We start from the raw sequence: 17,276 nt of genomic DNA on the forward strand, positions 1-17,276 counted from the left end.
GGGGAGGAAATGGGGGTAGTGCAGGCCGGACAGGGGAGCCAAGGGAGAGGCCCAGGCTGAAGAGTTTGGCTCATGGCCCATTGTGTCAGGGGCTGGGTAAAGAGGGACACCAGAGGCTTATTCTGTCCCTGGCATCACAGAAGGGTACTAGCGAGGCCAGGCAGCCTGCTTGGGCACACTGCAAAACCCAGGCTGAGCCCAGAGTGAGGAAAGAGGGGCAGTCATGGACAGGGAGGAGCATGGTCCCCATGACAGACACTTGAGGGACATCAGCAGCAGGCAGAAGGGTGGACAGGTTGGGCTGGGCCAAGCAGGCATCCCTGTTGGCAACCACATCAGATTCTAGCCCCGGCCTCTATCTGGCCTGTTCCCACCAGCTGCTCCAACCAGGCAGGCCCCTTGGGGACTCCTCCTGGCGTGGGCCTCCCACAGACCACTCGGGATGGCAGGATCTGGCGCCAGCCCCTGGGGGCCAGGCATGGGCTCTGTGTAAACCCCATTCCTTTTAAAGCCATGGGGCTCAGAGGAATGTGGAGGCGAGCCAGGCCAGCCGGGTCCTCCCAGCTCATGCAGCTCCCTAGAGGCTGCCAGGCCTGCAACTGTCCCAGCCTTCAGGCTCTGGGCAAACTCAGCCCCTTGCTCCCCCTGGAGGATGAGGTGAAAGTGGAGGCCCTGGGGCCAGCCCAGTGACCATGCCTGGCTGAGTGACCAGCTCGGGGCTTCAGTGTCCTCCCTGGGGCCTAGACACCAATAGGACATGGATCCTAGGATGGTTGTGGGAATGTGACAGTTCATGCAAGCATGATGCCTGGAGGTCTTGCAGAACCCAGCAAGGCTCGGGGAGTCTCAGGCCCTGGGCTTTTTGAGTTCATGGTGTTACTGGGTGAGGTTCACAGTCCCAGCTCCCCACAGCCCAGGGCCAGAGTTGGGTCCCTGCAGGCTTGAGCCAAGTATCTGCCCAAGGTAGAAGCCTTGGAGCCTGCCAGCCGGCACAAACTACACAGCATAAAGACCCAGGACCGGTGGGGACGAAATAAAGTGCTCACTGTGTGATACAGCAGGCAGGAGGTGCTCTTGGTCCCTTTGTCTTCCAGAGGGGAAACTGAGGCCTGAGCCGAGAAGGGAAGGGGAGGCTCAGGAGGCTGCGAGTGAGACTCAGCCCCTGAGCTCTCCCCCAACAGCCGCCAGCTCCAAGGCCCCCAGCGGTGGGAGTGCCCAGCCACCAGAGGGCCACCCAGGCAAGGCAGAGCCCAGCCGGGCTAAGTCCCACTCCTTGCCCAACATGCCAAAGCTGGTCATCCCCTCCGCCACCACCAAGTTCCCCCCTGAGATCACCGTCACGCCACCCACCCCAACCCTGCTCTCCCTCAAAGGCGGCATCTCGGAGGAGACCAAGCAGAAGCTGAAGGTGACCTCAGGGGCTGGGCCGGAGCCACGTGTGTGGGTGGGCGGCACAGGTTACAAGGGGACCTAGGGTGGGGGTGGGGGTGGCGGGGGTCCTGGGGTGTGGGTGACGATGGCATAGGGGCCGGGGGTAGGTGTGAGGGTGGATCGGGAGCCTGAGGCAGGGGTGAAGGTGGCAGAGGGACTTGGGCAGAGCCCAACCATCCCTGACTAGTGCCCCACTCGGCCCTCTCTGCAGTCAGCCATCCTTTCTGCCCAGTCTGCTGCCAACGTGAGGAAGGAAAGCCTGTGCCAGCAGGCCCTGGAGGTCCTGGAGACATCCAGCCAGGAGTCCTCGCTGGAGAGCGAGACAGACGAGGACGATGACTACATGGACATTTGAGGGGCCCCTGCAGCCCCACCGCCACGCCCCAGGAGACCGGCCAGGCCTGGGATGCCCTGGAATGCCCCCTCAGCCTGGACCCTGGGCAGGGCCAGAGGCCCACATGGGATGCCACTCCCCGCACAGGCCCCAGGCCTGCCCAGTCCACCTCCTCATGGCATCCTCCCTGTACCAGGTCAGGGCTGTGCACACCACGTGGGAGCCCAGAGGAGGAGGGGCCCACCTTAGCCATGTGAAGGTGGATTGGTCGCCATCTGCACGCCAGGCGGCATCCTTTTCTATGAAATGTTGACTTTGTAAATCTGCCACACCCAGCTGGCCATGTCCACCCCTCGACGCCGGGATGAGCCGGCTGTGCCTGTGTCACAATGGAGGGGTCCTTTAGGGCCAGGCTCGCCCCTCACTTTTTTTGGTTGCTTTTCTAATAAAGATGGAACAGTTGTCTTTGCCTCTTTGCTCACCTCTAGGGGGCAATCCGGCAGAGTCTCGGGCGGAGGGTTGCTGTCCCCAGGGATTCTGGGCCTGGGCCTTTACTGCCATAGCCCATAGGGCAGGGCCCAGCCTCCCTCCTTCTCCAGCATCTCAGGGATCAGCCAGGCAACCAAAGCAGCGACTGGGGGTGCCCAGTGGGGTAAGGAGAGTGCTGGTTTGGGGCTGGGCCGGGCAGACGCCTCCAGTGCAGCTGGAGCCGGGCCTCAAAGGGGTGTTAGGTGCATCCCCAGAACTCCCCCAGCTGTCGGTGGGTGGGAGGCTGTATGGTAGGAGGGCAGGCAGGACTGGGGCTGCTGAGAGGCTGGGAGGAGGGGCTGTCAGGGAGGGAAAGGGGGGATGGGGCCGGCAGGGAAGGCACTTAGTCCCAACACCGTCGCCCTAACAGGACCGGTCAAGAGAATAGCTGTGGGGCTCAGTGCAAAACATAAATACGAAGCCCCTTGTTCAAAAATGATTAAGGGTTTTTTTTTTTTTTTTTAGATGGAGTCTCGCTCTGTCACCCAGGATGGGGTGCAGTGGCATGATCTCTGCTCAGTGCAAACTCTGCCTTCTGGGTTCAAGCCTTAGCCTCCTGAGTAGCTGAGACCACAGGCACACGCCACCATGCCCAGCTAATTTTTGTATTTTTTTTTTTTTGAGACGGAGTCTTGCTCTGTTGCCCAGGCTGGAGCGCAGTGGCCGGATCTCAGCTCACTGCAAGCTCTGCCCCCCGGGTTTACGCCATTCTCCTGCCTCAGCCTCCCAAGTAGCTGGGACTACAGGCGCCCGCCACCTCGCCCGGCTAGCTTTTTGTATTTTTTAGTAGAGACGGGGTTTCACCGTATTAGCCAGGATGGTCTTGATCTCCTGACCTCGTGATCCGCCGGTCTTGGCCTCCCAAAGTGCTGGGATTACAGGCTTGAGCCACCGTGCCCGGCTAATTTTTATATTTTTAGTAGAGATGGAGTTTCACCATGTTGGCCAGGCTGGTCTTGAACTCCTGACCTCAAGTGGTCCACCCACCTTGGCCTCCCAAAGTGCTGGGATTACAGGCGTGAGCCACCGTGACTGACCAAAAATGATTAAGGATTTTAAGGCAGCCCCCACAGAGCATTAAACAAGTCCCCAAAGCTGGCCCCGCCCCTGAAGGCTCCAGGCCCATCTGTTTTGGGGATGCACAGGTTCCAGGGGCCCAAACCCACCCTTCACCACCCTCTTCCCCTCCCAGCACCGCAGGGGCCCTCCTGGACCCTGGGACCGCCCATGGAGCAGGCTCTCTGTCCAGGATGGAGATGGGGACCCTCCTTACTGCCCTGTGCCTCTCATGGGCTGGACACGCCCACCACCCAGGAAGGAAGGCGTAAAGGGCTGGGCACCGCCCTTGTGGAACCAGAGGCTTGGCGGCCCTAGATGGTTCTGGCTGAACCTGCCTTCGGAGGGCTAAGATGAACCAGCCGGCCGCAGTTACTCAGCTGACGCCCCCTCCCTGCAGGGCCTGGGGTAAGGAGCTTCCCAGACTGCACACCTAGCCTCTACCACACTTCCATCATCTCCAGACATGTGCAGCAAGGGAAGAAACAGGAAGCAGCAGCTCTCCCTTCTCCAGTTCCCAGGAACTGTCTCAGTCGACCCCCTAGCACCCTTCCCCAGAGGGGGAAGGTGTCTCCAGACACGCACAGCAAGGGTGCCCAGGCCAGAAACAGGAAGGAGCAGCTCTTCGTCCTCCAGTTCCCAGGAACCGTATCAGCCGACCCCCAACACCCCTCCCCGGAGCCTCACCTACAGGAGGACAGACACCTCGGACCCTCCCCGGTACCCAGTGCTGTAGGGAGCGACCTCAGCCCTGGACCTGGGATAAGTGCCCTCGCCAGCCTGGGATCAGGAGACAGGCTCTCCCTGGCTCAGCACCTGAATGTCCACTCACAGGACACTCACCTGCAGAGGTGCCCTGAGCGCCGTTGGGGGTTAAGGGACTTTCTCCCCTCTGGAAACAGTCCCTGAGAAGCTGAAGGTCTTGGGAGCCTCTCACCAAATGTCTTTGGGAGGTGGGAAGACATCAAATGCGGGTGTGGCTTCCCTGGAACAGCTGTGTGTGGGGACTCAGGAGCCAAGTCCCCCAGCACACGCCTCTAACACCTTCAGTAGGGGCCACCTCTCTGGAGCCACAGGTGTCTACCAACACCCTGTGGCTCCCAGCAGGCACCACCCAGGCAAGAGAGAGAACAGGCCGGGGAACAATGGGCTGGCCTGGCCCCAAGTGCTGGGGCAGATCAGAGACCAGATGGCCTAAGCTCATGCCCTGGGGCCAGCTCTGACTCCCTGCAAGTGTGGCAAGAGTCCCTTTTAGACACCTTGAGAAGCTGCAGCTGGGAGAGGACCACCCGCCTGTCTGGACATCCAGCCCAGGTGGCAGGGCCCAAGTGACAAGTCCCAGGCCACAGCCCTTACCACCGACCCTGGCTGCTGGGGTTCCCAAAAGCCACCATGGGCCTGGCTTGACCTTGCCTGTCCACATCTGAGCTTCAGTTTCCTCATCTGCTCAAGAAGGGGAGGGAAACACTGATTAGATTATGCAAACTCTGAGTGGCAGAATTAGGTGTGGCTGGGACAGCCAAGGCTCCCCAGTGTGGTGGCATCTCTGGAGCCCGGGGATGGGCCCTGTCTCCCTTCTGGGCCCCCAGCTGGGCTTGGGTACCTCCTCTCCCCTCCCTCCTTCCTCCCTCCAGAGGTGTCCCCTGCAGAGCTGCCTCGGCCCCAGGGCTCAGCCTATGTCTGACCCAAATAGCTCCCACATCCCCTGGAGGACGAGTTGGGAGCACCTCCTTCCTGCAGGAAGATGAGGGCTAGAGATGGAGGTCAATGTCAGGGCCACAGAGGCTGGAATCCTGCCTGGAGCTAAAACAGCCCTGCCTTACCCACCCTGTGCATCCCATCCTCTGCTGCAGCCCCGCCTGGCACACCCTGCATGCAGGGTGGGGGTGGGACCCAGGGTCTGAGCTTTGGCTTCTGGACATCCGGCTCATCGCCTGCCAAATGTCCTGCAGCTGGAGGCTCTGACCTCCTCACCCTCCCACAGGGTTCCAGGGCCAAGGTCCAGCCCCCTGCTCTGTGTCCCAGGCCTGCTGGCCAGGAATGTGCTAATGGGGCAGGTTGGGCCCTGCTTGTCCATGCAAGCACTTGTGGACTTTGAAAGGGGACTAGGTGGGGAAGGGCAGGGCAGGGCAGGGCAGGGCGGGGCAGTGCACAGAGTGCAGGGCAAGTGGGGCCAGGCTGGCGGGGAGTGAGCTTGTCTGGCTGCCTCGCCTCGGAGCCACTGCACTGCTGGCTGCAGACACAGACTGCACCATGAAGCGAGCCCTTCTGCCCTGGGCCCTGCTGCTGCTGGCGACAGCCCCCAGCCTGGGGCTGGACCCACAACAAGTATGCCTCCTTGCCCTTCTTTGCCTCTGTCTGTCTGTCCATCTGGCTGCAGCCAAGCCTGGGCAGACACCCCTCTGGGCTCAGCCTCTGTCCATCTGTCAGGCCACCTGTGGCTGCGGTAGGGGTGGTGGGAAGAAATTCTGAGGGTCCATGTGGTGGGACAGCCCATGGGGATGGGAGATCTGAGCCAGGCCCACCCTAAACCCGCTGGGAGCTAGGAGGGAGGCGGGGGAGACCAGCAGAGGCCTCAGCCTGCGTCCCCATTCCTGACAGGGCAGGATCACGGAGGGGGAGCCAGGATTGTGGGTCCTCATCAGGGTGGGGCTGAATCCGGGAAAGTCTAGGGGAAGCCCCGAACTCCAGAATCAGGACACTGGCCACAGGCCACCCCCCACCCCACTTCCCATTCGCCCTCCTGCCACTTATCTCACTTGCAAGCATCTCTCGGCCTCCTTCCCCGACCCCTGTGCGCCACCACATCCTTGGCCAGTACATATTTATTGTTGCTCTTAAGTGCCAGGCACTGCACTTAGTGGAGTGGGGCCAGCGGGGTGGCTCCGGCCCAGGCCTGGCCCTCGACTGGCCTCTTTTGACGGGGGATGGGGAAGGGCCAGGGACATGCGATTCCGGCCTGGGTGCAGGTACCCGCCCCAGTCCCTCCCTGCAACCCTTCCTTTATGCCAGCCCCTGGAAATATGGCCCTGCCGCAGGTCTCATGGCCCATAGGAGATGCTTTGGGCCCGGCGCTCACAGCCCCTCACAGTGTGCACCCCCACTTCCCTTTCCCCACTGCTGGGACCCCTGCTTGAAATGTCCCTCCTCTCCCCAGAAAGGAGGGGAGCAGCCCTGGCTTTCTGCCCTGAGGGCGGGGTTCTCTTTGGGGTCTCAATTACAGTCCCTGGGAGAGCGAGAAGGGTCAAGTTCAGACTCTGCATCATTCCCTACCAGGCCTCGAATGGGACTCTTGGCAGCCATGTCCCCCACCCCAGTCCAGGCAAGCAAGAGGGGTTCTGCAGGCTTCAGGGCCCCCAGAAGATGCGATGTCCACAGACACCCTGGGGAGCCAAGAGAGGTCGAGGGCTCTAGGTGACCGTGGCCGTCTGAGGACCCCCACCTGTGGGATAGAGGACTTGGTGGCTGAAGGACAGTCGTGCCCAGGGGTCTTCTCCTGACCCTGCAGGGCTGAGCAAATTCAGCCTTTTGCCTCTTCTCACTGCAAAGGATATTTTATAGGCTACAAATAAACAGCCGCATGAAGAGAGGCATAGGGTGAGATCTGGAAGGGTCCCAAGCACAAGAGCTTCTATCCCCATGGAGTTCCCTCCCGGCACATGGATGAGTTCTTGTTCACCTTCCTGTCAGGCTGCGCATGGTCAGCTGTCCCGAAGCTCCCCTAACCCTGTCCTCTTGGGCCTTTTATGGAGACTTCATTGGATTGACATGGTTAAAGGATGGACAACCATGTGGAGATGCCATTAGACAAAAAGGGTGCGATCTAATACTAATAGACGGGGTGGGGAGACCCTGCAAGGCCTGTCCAGATTCTTTTTGGCCTCTCTGTGCAGCATTTGTTCCTCCAGGGTACAGGGCAGGAGCTTTCTCTGGGGTGAGGTCTTATGACCCATACTGATTAGGGTCTGGCCTTGGGCAGGTGAAAGGAGGGCAGGAGAAGTTTCAAGAAAGAGATTCTGTCTCCTGAGTCCTGCTTCTGAGGCCTAAAGTGCCCCAATGTTTTTTTTTTGTTTTTTTTTTTTTTGAGACGGAGTCTCGCTCTGCGCCCAGGCTGGAGTGCAGTGGCCAGGTCTCAGCTCACTGCAATCTCCGCCTCCTGGGTTCACGCCATTCTCCTGCCTCAGCCTCCCAAGCAGCTGGGACTACAGGCGCCCGCCATGTCGCCCGGCTAGTTTTTGTATTTTTTAGTAGAGATGGGGTTTCACCATGTTAGCCAGGATGGTCTCGATCTCCTGACCTCGTGATCCGCCGTCTCGGCCTCCCAAAGTGCTGGGATTACAGGCTTGAGCCACCGCGCCCGGCCATGTGCCCCAATGTTATAACAAAAGACTATCACAAGGACTGTAGGAGTTATGAGCTGGGAACCATGGATGAAAGCTCGAGTTTGAGTTCGCTGTGGTCCTGTCAGCTGGCAGGTGAGCTCTCTCCCTTTCCTCTTCAGAACAACTCCAAGCTGTGTATGAGCAGAGGGATGAGGCTCCAGTTAGTAGCCATCAGAATATTTCATCTGGGCTGGGTGTGGTGGCTCATGCTTGTAATCACAGCACTTTGGGAGGCCAAGGCGGGTGGATCATGAGGTCAGGAGTTCAAGACCAGCCTGGCCAACACAGTGAAACCCCGTCTCTACTAAAAATATAAAAATTAGCCGGGTGTGGTGGCGGGTCTCTGTAATCCCAGCTACTCAGGAGGCTAAGGCAGGAGAATCACTTGAACCCGGGAGGTGGAGGTTACAGTGAGCCAAGATTATGCCAGTGCACTCCAGCCCATGCGACAGAGCTAGACTCCATCTCAAAAAAAAAAAAGAAGAAGAATATTTTATCTGTCCTTCAAAGCCTGTCTTCTCCTAGAACCCTGGGTTACAGAGGAGAACGGCAGTCTTATCGTGCTGTTGATACGGAGAGTGTTTTCTTCTTGCTACTATGAAATAATAATAAGTTTTTTTTTTGAGATTGAGTCTCGTTTTTTTTTTTTTTTGAGACGGAGTCTCGCTCTGTCACCCGACTGAGTGCAGTGGCCAGATCTCAGCTCACTGCAAGCTCTGCCTCCTGAGTTTACGCCATTCTCCTGCTCAGCTCCCGAGTAGCTGGGACTACAGGCGCCAGCCACCTCGCCCGGCTAGTTTTTGTATTTTTAGTAGAGACGGGGTTTCAGCGTATTAGCCAGGATGGTCTCGATCTCCTGACCTCGTGATCCGCCGTCTCGGCCTCCAAAGTGCTGAGATTGAGTCTCTATTGCCAGGCTGGAGTGCAGTGGCTTGATCTCACTGCGACCTCCAGCTCCCAGGTTCAAGTGATTCTCTTGCCTCAGCCTCCCAAGTAACTGGGATTACAGGCGCATACCACCATGTTCAGCTGATTTTTTTTGTTTTCAGTAGAGACAGGCTTTTGCTATGTTAGCCAGTCTGGTCTCGAACTTCTGACCTCAAGTGATCTGCCTGCCTTGGCCTCCTAAAGTGCTGGGATTACAGACATGAGCCACCACACCCAGCCTGAAATAATTCTTTTCTCAGAAAAAAAACCACAAAAAATAATATACCCCTTCTCCCGGATCTAACACATGTTAACACTTAACTGTATTTGTTTCAGAATTGAAAAAATGAATTCATTGCATCTATAATGTTTTCTTAGCTCACCAGAGGCCAGCCCCAGGGATTTCTCTTCTGTAGCTCTCAGACCACCTTCTTTGCCCTCAGCATGCTACCTGCCAGCCTCTTGTAGAGAGCAGTGTGGGACTGGAAGGCAAGAGTGTGGTACTACCTCCTGCTCTGATGCCAGTCCCCAGCCCCTGCCCCTCTATCTCCATCCTCTCTGTGAAATGCAGTGGCTGTTGGCCAGGTACAGTGGCTCAGCATGTAATCCTAGCACTTTGGGAGGCCCAGGTGGGTGGATCACCTGAGGTCAGGAGTTCAAGACCAGCCTGGCTAAAACATGGTGAAACCCCATCTCTACTAAAAATACAGAAACTTAGCCAGGCGCTGTGGTTCAAGCCTATAGTCCTAGCTATTCAGGAGCCTGAGACACAAGAATCACCTGATCCTGGGAGGTGGAGATTGCAGTGAGCCGAGATCACACCACTACACTCCAGCCTGGGCAAGAGAGTGGGACTCTGTCTCAAAAAATAAAAGGTGAGGGGGGGAGCGGGGGGAGGCGGGCAGCAGAAATGTGATGGCCAGGGTGGTGCTGGACCAGGTAAGCCTTCAGAACCCTTCTAACTGGTGTCCTAGGCCCTGGCTACTCTGTGTTATGAGCATTCACTGACCACACTGACCTGGCCTCCTGTTTTCTCTTCTTCCCTTTCAGTAGCTGCAAGAGGAAGAGGACGTGGAATGGGACGTGGAAACATCTTTCAAAAGCGAAGATAATTTTCTCCATTGAACAGACCTTTGCCCTTTTTTCTTTCAGGTTATCTGAGTTCACTGGGGTGGATGCTTGTGTATATGTCCTAGGTATCTTTTGACATCTTTCTCTTTAGATCAGGGGAAATGTTGAAGCTAAGTAAAACTGGGGGGGGGGGGGGGGTTGTTCTTTTTTTTTTTTTTTTTTCCCTTGAGAAAATAAGGACTTGTATTCATTTGGAGTTTGCTTTGGCTAAATGTTGACACCCTGGGGGGTGTCCTGGGAGAATGCCAGTACTTTGAAATAGCACAGCTATTGATGAGAGTTTAAGCTGCTGTTCCTGGCCAGTTGCAGGTTAAGCCCCAGAAGACTTCACCTTGGAGAAGCTCCGAGAACACACAGCTTGTGTCTCTTTCATCTCCAGACACGGGCACTTAGTGTGGCACTTTGTTCAGTTAACATTTGTGGAATTGTCGTCAGCTCAGCTTTAACAATGCAGGTGACCCTGTCTCTTGATAAACTTCAATGCTCTGACCCCTGTAGTCTGGACATCCTAGTGGTTCAGCATTTGGGAAAAGTAATCAAATATTAAAAAGTAATTCAGGGCGGGGCATGGTGGGTCACACAAGTAATCCCGGCACTTTGGGAGGCCAAGGTGGCTAGATCACAAAGTCAGGAGTTTGAGACCAGCCTGGCCAATATGGTGAAGCCCCGTGTCTACAAAAAATACAAAAATTAGCCGGGCATGGTGGCATGCATCTGTAGTCCCAGCTACTCGGGAGGCTGAGGCAGAAGAATCGCTTGAACCCAGGAGGTGGTCATTGCAGTGAGCAGAGATTGCACCACTGCACTCCAGCCTGGGCAACAGAGCGAGACTGCATCTCAAACAAACAAAAAAAAGGTAATTCAGGGGATCCTAGTGGCCAACTTCCTTGGCTCCTATACTGGCTACACAAGCAGTTTTGTGGTGATTTGGGGAAACAGATTCTTGGGAGCATCTCAGCATTGATTGGCACATCCATAGTTTTTAGTGTAGAAAGGGTGACCAGCAGCTGGGCACAGTGGCTTGCTTCCAGCACTCTGGGAGGCTGAGGTAGAGGATTGTTTGAGAGGAGTTCAAAACTAGCCTGCAAGACATAGTGAGACCGTCTCTACAAAAAAGTTTAAAAATTAACTCAGCATGGTGGTGCACACCTGTAGTCCTCGCTACTTGGGAGGCTGAGGTGGGAGGGTCACTTGAACCTGGGAGTGTGAGGCTGCAGTGAGCTATGACCTTGCCACTGTACTCCAGCCTGGGCAAAAGAGCAAGACTTTGTCTTTAAAGAAAGATAAGAAGTAGTATGGTGGCAGGCACCTATAGTCCCAGCTACTCGGGAGGCTAAGGCAGGAGAATGGTGTGAACCCAGGAGGCAGAGCTTGCAGTGAGCCAAGATCACACCACTGCACTCCAGCCTGGGCTAGAGTGAGACTCTGTTTCAGTTAAAAAAAAAAAAAAAAAAAAAAGAAGTAGTAAAGAGTATAAGATACACAGGGTGAATAATTGTGACAAAAACACAGAAATTGGAAACGCAGCCTGAAAAGATCAAATAACCAAAAAGAGGTCTTGCCAGGGATTCAGTACAGTATGAGCTACAGTATAAGCATCAAGAGGAAAAGTGGTCAATTATTGGCTCTTAGAATATTGCTCGTTGAACAGATTGTTCAAGTAATGGAAGAGGAGGGAAAAAAAATCCAGCACATTAGTTAACCTGGCGTCAGTTAATGAGTTTCCAATAAGCTTTGTCTTATGATACTACTTGGAGGTTACAGAACTGGTATTCTTCTGAGGAATAAGCATCAGTTAGTTGGTCAGATACAATAGGCATTTAAAATAGGGCTTCAGGCCAAACGTGGTGCCCCACGCCTATAATACCAGCACTGTGGGAGGTCAAGGCGGGAGGATCACTTGAACCTAGGAGTTTGAGACTAGCTTGGGCAACAAAGCAAGACCCCATCTCTATAAAACATTGAAAAGTAGCCTAGTACAGCTGACGCCTGCAGTCCCAGCTACCCCAGAGGTTGAGGCAGGAGGACCACGTGAGACCAGGAGGTTAAGGCTGCAGTGAGCTATAATTGCACCACTGCACTCCAGCCTGGATGACAGCAAGACCCTGTCTCTTAAAAAAAACAAAACAAATGAAAGCAGTGGTTTTCAACAGCCCCCAAGGATCTTGCTAGAAATGAAGACTGCAAGCCCCACGCCTGGAGTGGGGCCCAGGAATCTGCATTTTAAACAATTCCCTTGTCCCCCAGATAAGTGATTCTTATCTTAAGTATTCTATCTTAAGTAGACCTGAAGCCATATTTTGACCCTGTACTAGAATATGTTATTTTATTATAACCATTAATTTATCATACTTTTACAGTAAACAGTACTTTGAATAATAACACATTACACTTAATAGTAGTGAACTGCATCCTCGATCTCAAAAGTGACTTTTGATGTAGTTCACCCTGGACCTGTACAGGAGCACCAGCCTTGCAGATTCTCCACACAGTGGAAACTGGCTATAACACTAACTAGATCCTGAAAAGTGAAGGAGGATCAACTTAAAATATGTAGCTTTGTAAACAGTTTTATATCCTGTATCTTAGGGGGAAAAATCAGTTAACGCATATTGAAAACAAGTTGTTCCGTAAGATTTATTATGAAAAACAGTAGCCCTCCTACCCTGTCTTCACCCCACTTTCCTTGTCTCAAGATAGTCCTTCCGACTCCTGGCTGATTTGTTTGTATTTACCTCCATGTCTCAATATGAACGTGTTTTCATGCTATTCCTTGCTGGTTTTTTGTTTGTTTGCTTGTTTTAAGACGGTCTCACTCTCCCCCAGGTGGGAGTACAATGGCACTATTGTGGCTTACTGAAACCTCGACCTCCCCGGGCTCAGGTGATTCTCCCACCTCAGAGCCCCGAGTAGCTAGAAATACTGGTGTGCACCACTATGCCCACCTAATTTCATATTTTTTTGTAGAGACAGGGTTTTGCCATGTTGCCCAGGCTGGTCTTGAACTCCTGGGCTCAAGCGATCTGCCAACCTCGGCCTGCTGGGATTATAGGTGTGAGCCACTGCACCAGGCCACCATTATCTTTTGATCCTCTCTTCCTCCTACCCACCATGAATATATTTCCTGTCACCCATCTCCCTGATATTGTAATCTGGTTAGATCATATTCAGTGTTAAATTATTAAGATGTGATTACACTTTTGAAAAAACATGGCAGTGTCATAATAATCACAGCTGAGTCATATCATAGACTAGATTACTATGGAACTTTTCCCTGAAAGTAATCCTCTTGCATTTTTATTTTCTTAGTTTTCTATTTGTCACTAATTCAACCCCAGTCATATCTAAAGATCATGACACATCATTTATCAGTTATTATTCTTGACCCACCCCAATCTGGACTGGTTTCCCCCTGTGCTTGGTGTGTTGCTGTCACCCTGGGCACTCCCCACACTGCTCCTCTGTTGGCTCTGTTTTCTGTGTAACCTTTTCTTTTATCACCTTATTTTGGGGGAGTACCTGCATGTCTAAAAATGTGCTCACACTTGGGCCAGGCGCGGTGGCTCAAGCCTGTAATCCCAGCACTTTGGGAGGCTGAGGCAGGCAGATCACGAGGTCAGGAGATCGAGACCATCCTGGCTAACACAGTGAAACCCCGTCTCTACTAAAAAATACAAAAAACTAGCCGGACGAGGTGGCGGGTGCCTGTAGTCCCTGCTACTCGGGAGGCTGAGGCAGGAGAATGGCATAAACCCGGGAGGCGGAGCTTGCAGTGAGCTGAGATCTGGCCACTGCACTCCAGCCTGGGCGACAGAGCGAGACTCCATCTCAAAAGAAAAAAAAAAAAAAATGTGCTCACACTTGATTTGATTGAGTATGAAATTCTATGTTGGAATCAGTATCCTTCAGAATTTTGAAGGTGTAGTTACTTTGTCATCTAGCATTGCTATAGAGAAGTCTGAAGTGATGTGGAGTCCAGATTCTTTCTATATGGCTGTTTTATTTCCCCTTCTGTCACCAGTGTTCCAAAATTTCACAATGATGTATTAATACCTGGCTTGGTGACCATCTGTTTTGATGCCAGGCCCCTTTCCAAGTGGACTCTTGTCCTTAATTTCTGTGAAACCTTCTGAATTCTTTGTCAGTGATTTTCTTCCTTAGATTGTCTGTGGTTATACTTTTCTTTTCTTTTTGAGACAGAGTTTCACTCTTGTTGCCCAGGCTGGAGTGCAATGGTGCAATCTCGGCTCACTGCAACCTTTGCCTCCCGGGTTCAAGTGATTCTCCTGCCTCAGCCTCCCAAGTAACTGGGATTACAGGCATCCATCCCCACACCCAGCTAATTTTTTGTAATCCCAGCACTTTGGGAGGCAAGGCAGGTGGATCATCTGAGATCAGGAGTTTGAGACCAGCCTGATCAACATGGAGAAACCCCATCTCTACTGAAAATACAAAATTAGCCGAGCGTGATGCACATGCCTGTAATCCCAGCTACTCAGGAAGACTGAGGCAGAAGAATCGCTTGAACCCAGGAGGCGGAGGTTGTGGTGAGCCGAGATCACCCCATTGCACTCCAGCCTGGGCAACAAGAGTGAAACTCTGTCTCAAAAAAAAAAAAAAAAAAAAATTCACAAAACTCAATAATAAAATAAAACATCCAGAAGAAATGTGAACAGACTTGAGAAGATACAGATGGCAAACACACATATGAAAAGATGTTCAACATCATTAGTCATTCGGGAAATGCCAAGTTAAAGCCACAGAGGTACAGCTACACACCCAGAGGAATGGCTAACATTTAAAAAACTCACCATGCTATGTGCTGTTGAAGATGTAAAGCAACAAGAATTCCCAAACACTGCTGATGGGGATGTAAAACTGCACCACCAGTTTGCAAAACAGTTTGACAGACTTAAAGCATTAAAAATACATCTACCTTATGATCCCGCATTCCACTCCTAGGTATTTACCCAAGAGAAAAGGAAATATATGTCCATGCAAAAACTTATGCATGAATTTTCATAGCCGCTTTATTTGTAATAGCCAAAAACTGGAAACAACTCAAAAGTCCATCAGCAGATGAATGGATAAATTGTGGCACACCGTCCAGTGGAATACTCGGCAATAAATGGAACTGCTAGTACACGTGAGTGAGTCTCAAAGTAATTATGCTAAATGAAAAGCCATATAGAAAAGAGTACTTCCGGCCGGGCATGGTGGCTCACACCTGTAATCCCTGCACTTTGGGAGGCTGAGGTGGGCAGATAACTTGAGGTCAGGAGTTCAAGACCAACCTGGCCAACATGGTGAAACCCTATCTCTACTAAAGATACAAAAATCAGCTGGGCTTGGTGGCATGCTCCTGTAGCCCCAGATACCCGGGAGGCTGAGGCAGGAAAACTGCTTGAATCTGGGAGGTGGAGGTTGCAGTGAGCTGAGACTGCACTCCAGTGTGGGTAAAAAAGTGAGATTTCACTTAAAAAAAAAGACAAAACTATATCCTATATGATTCCATATACCCCAAAAAACTATGGAAACAGAAAGCAGATCCACAGTTGCTTTTGGATGGCAGTGGGCAGGGAGAGGCAGGAGGGAGGGATTACCAAGAGGCATGAGGAAACTTTGGGGGTGACAGGTACATTTACTATCTTGATTGTGATAGTGGCTTCATGGATGTATACATGCACAAAATGTATCATATCGCACACTTAAATCTTGTAAGGCTTGGAATGTCTACTTTATCGTGTTTCAATTAAACCTCAATGAAGGGTTATTTTAAAAAATAAAACACTATTTTTAAAAAACAGGCCATGCAAGGTGGCTCATGCCTGTAATCCCAGCACTTTGGCAAGCCGAGGCACAAGATCAGGAGTTCAAGACCAGCCTGGCCAATATGGTATAACCCCATCTCTACTAAAAATATAAAAATTAGCCAGGCGTGGTGGCAGGTGCCTGTAATCCCAGCTACTCGGGAGGCTGAGGCAGGAGACTCGCTTGAACCTGGGAGGCAGAGGTTGCGGTGAGCCAAGATTGTGCCACTGCACTCCAGTCTGGGCAACAGAGCAAGACTCCGTCTCAAAAATAACAACAACAAACCCAAAAAACCACATGTAGTGCACAGTTGGAAAAGAAAATACTAGTTTTCATGGATGATTGGCAACTAGCTGTAAGTGGAAGAAGTGCATTTTCCTTTCCTTCCAGGTCCCAGAGAAAAACCTCCATGCTGGGTTGATAGCAGCAGCTAGGATCAGTTGCCCAAGACTAGATTCTTGAGATGAAGACCGTCTGCAGTGGCTGACCTTTCCTGCAGGCTCATGTCCTAAAGCACCTTATTTGGGCTCAAATATCCTCCCTTGTAGGAGAGAAAAGAAGTTCCCGGGTCTTGGTCACATTGGGCCTGTGGAGTACAGTATCTTATCTACATATTTGCTTTTGATGTTCTCAGCATCCCTGCAAGGCAGGCTGAGGTGTGAGGAGTCTCAGTCCCAGGGAGCCGAAGGCAGACTGCAAGAGCTGGGTATCAGCCTGTACTCCTGGGCCTGGGCCGGCTGGGTTTTGCTCAGCCTGGGAAGTACTTCCAAACTCACTCCTCGCTAGTCTCTTGCAATCCTGTGGGAGGGCAAAGGCCAGATCATCATGGCTCCTTCCACCAACTAGCTGCAGATCAGGAAAGTGAGGTCCAGGGAGGTCCTGACTGGCTTTGCTCCAGGGACAATGAGGCTGGAGGTCTGTTCCCCACAGGAGGACCATGATGGTTCTCCTGCTTCAAATGGCCTCTTTGGAAGGGGCTTGCTCATGTAGGTGAATCCTGGGGCTGAGCAGCCTCAGTGACAGTCCCTGAGATGGCTGCAGGTGAGGGAGCAGCATGCAGGCATTAACGTCACAGACTGACACCAGGCCACCTGGACTTATACCCTGGCTCCTCCAGTTCCTGGCTCTTTGAACTTGGACAAGTAGTCCCCATTCTTTTTTTTCTTTTTAGAGATAGAGTCTCGCTCCATTACCCAGGCTGTGGTGCAATGGTGCCATCTCAGCTCACTGCAACCTCTGCCCCCCAGGTTCAAGCAATTCTCCTGCCTCAGCCTGCCAAGTAGCTGGGATTACAGGTGTTCACCACCATGCCTGTTTTTTTTTTTTTTTTTTTTTGTATTTTTAGTAGAGATGGGGTTTTGCCATGTTGGCCAACCTGGTCTCGAACTCCTGACCTCAGGTAATCCACCCACCTCAGCCTCCCAAAGTGCTGGGATTATAGGAGTGAGCCACAGTGCCCGACCGACAAGTCCCCTTTCTTAACCTCTTTCTGCCTCAGTCGACTCACCTGGAAAACAGAGCACCTACCTTCTTCAAATGAGAAGAGAATTAAAGGAGTATAAGGCCATCAGAACAGTACCTAGCCCAAGGGAGGCTATGGAAGTGCTTGTTGAATTAAAAAATGGCTTCATCTCTGGCCTAGTCCCAAAGGTGTGGGTTCCTGTCATTGCCACCCA

At 52.7% G+C, this 17,276-nt stretch overlaps 1 long non-coding RNA gene across 1 annotated transcript; it reads left to right on the forward strand.

Annotated features, from left to right (window-relative positions):
• The first annotated feature begins 5,525 nt into the window (after positions 1 to 5,525).
• On the forward strand, positions 5,526 to 9,887 carry LOC117087087. The gene is made up of 2 exons (XR_004438672.1): positions 5,526 to 5,677; positions 9,709 to 9,887. It is a non-coding gene; the product is annotated as an uncharacterized LOC117087087 (long non-coding RNA).
• Positions 9,888 to 17,276: the final 7,389 nt, after the last annotated feature.

This window comes from Trachypithecus francoisi, unplaced genomic scaffold (genome assembly GCF_009764315.1).
Source record: "Trachypithecus francoisi isolate TF-2019V2 unplaced genomic scaffold, Tfra_2.0 Contig00611, whole genome shotgun sequence".
In the NCBI taxonomy this organism is placed as follows: Eukaryota; Metazoa; Chordata; class Mammalia; order Primates; family Cercopithecidae; genus Trachypithecus; species Trachypithecus francoisi.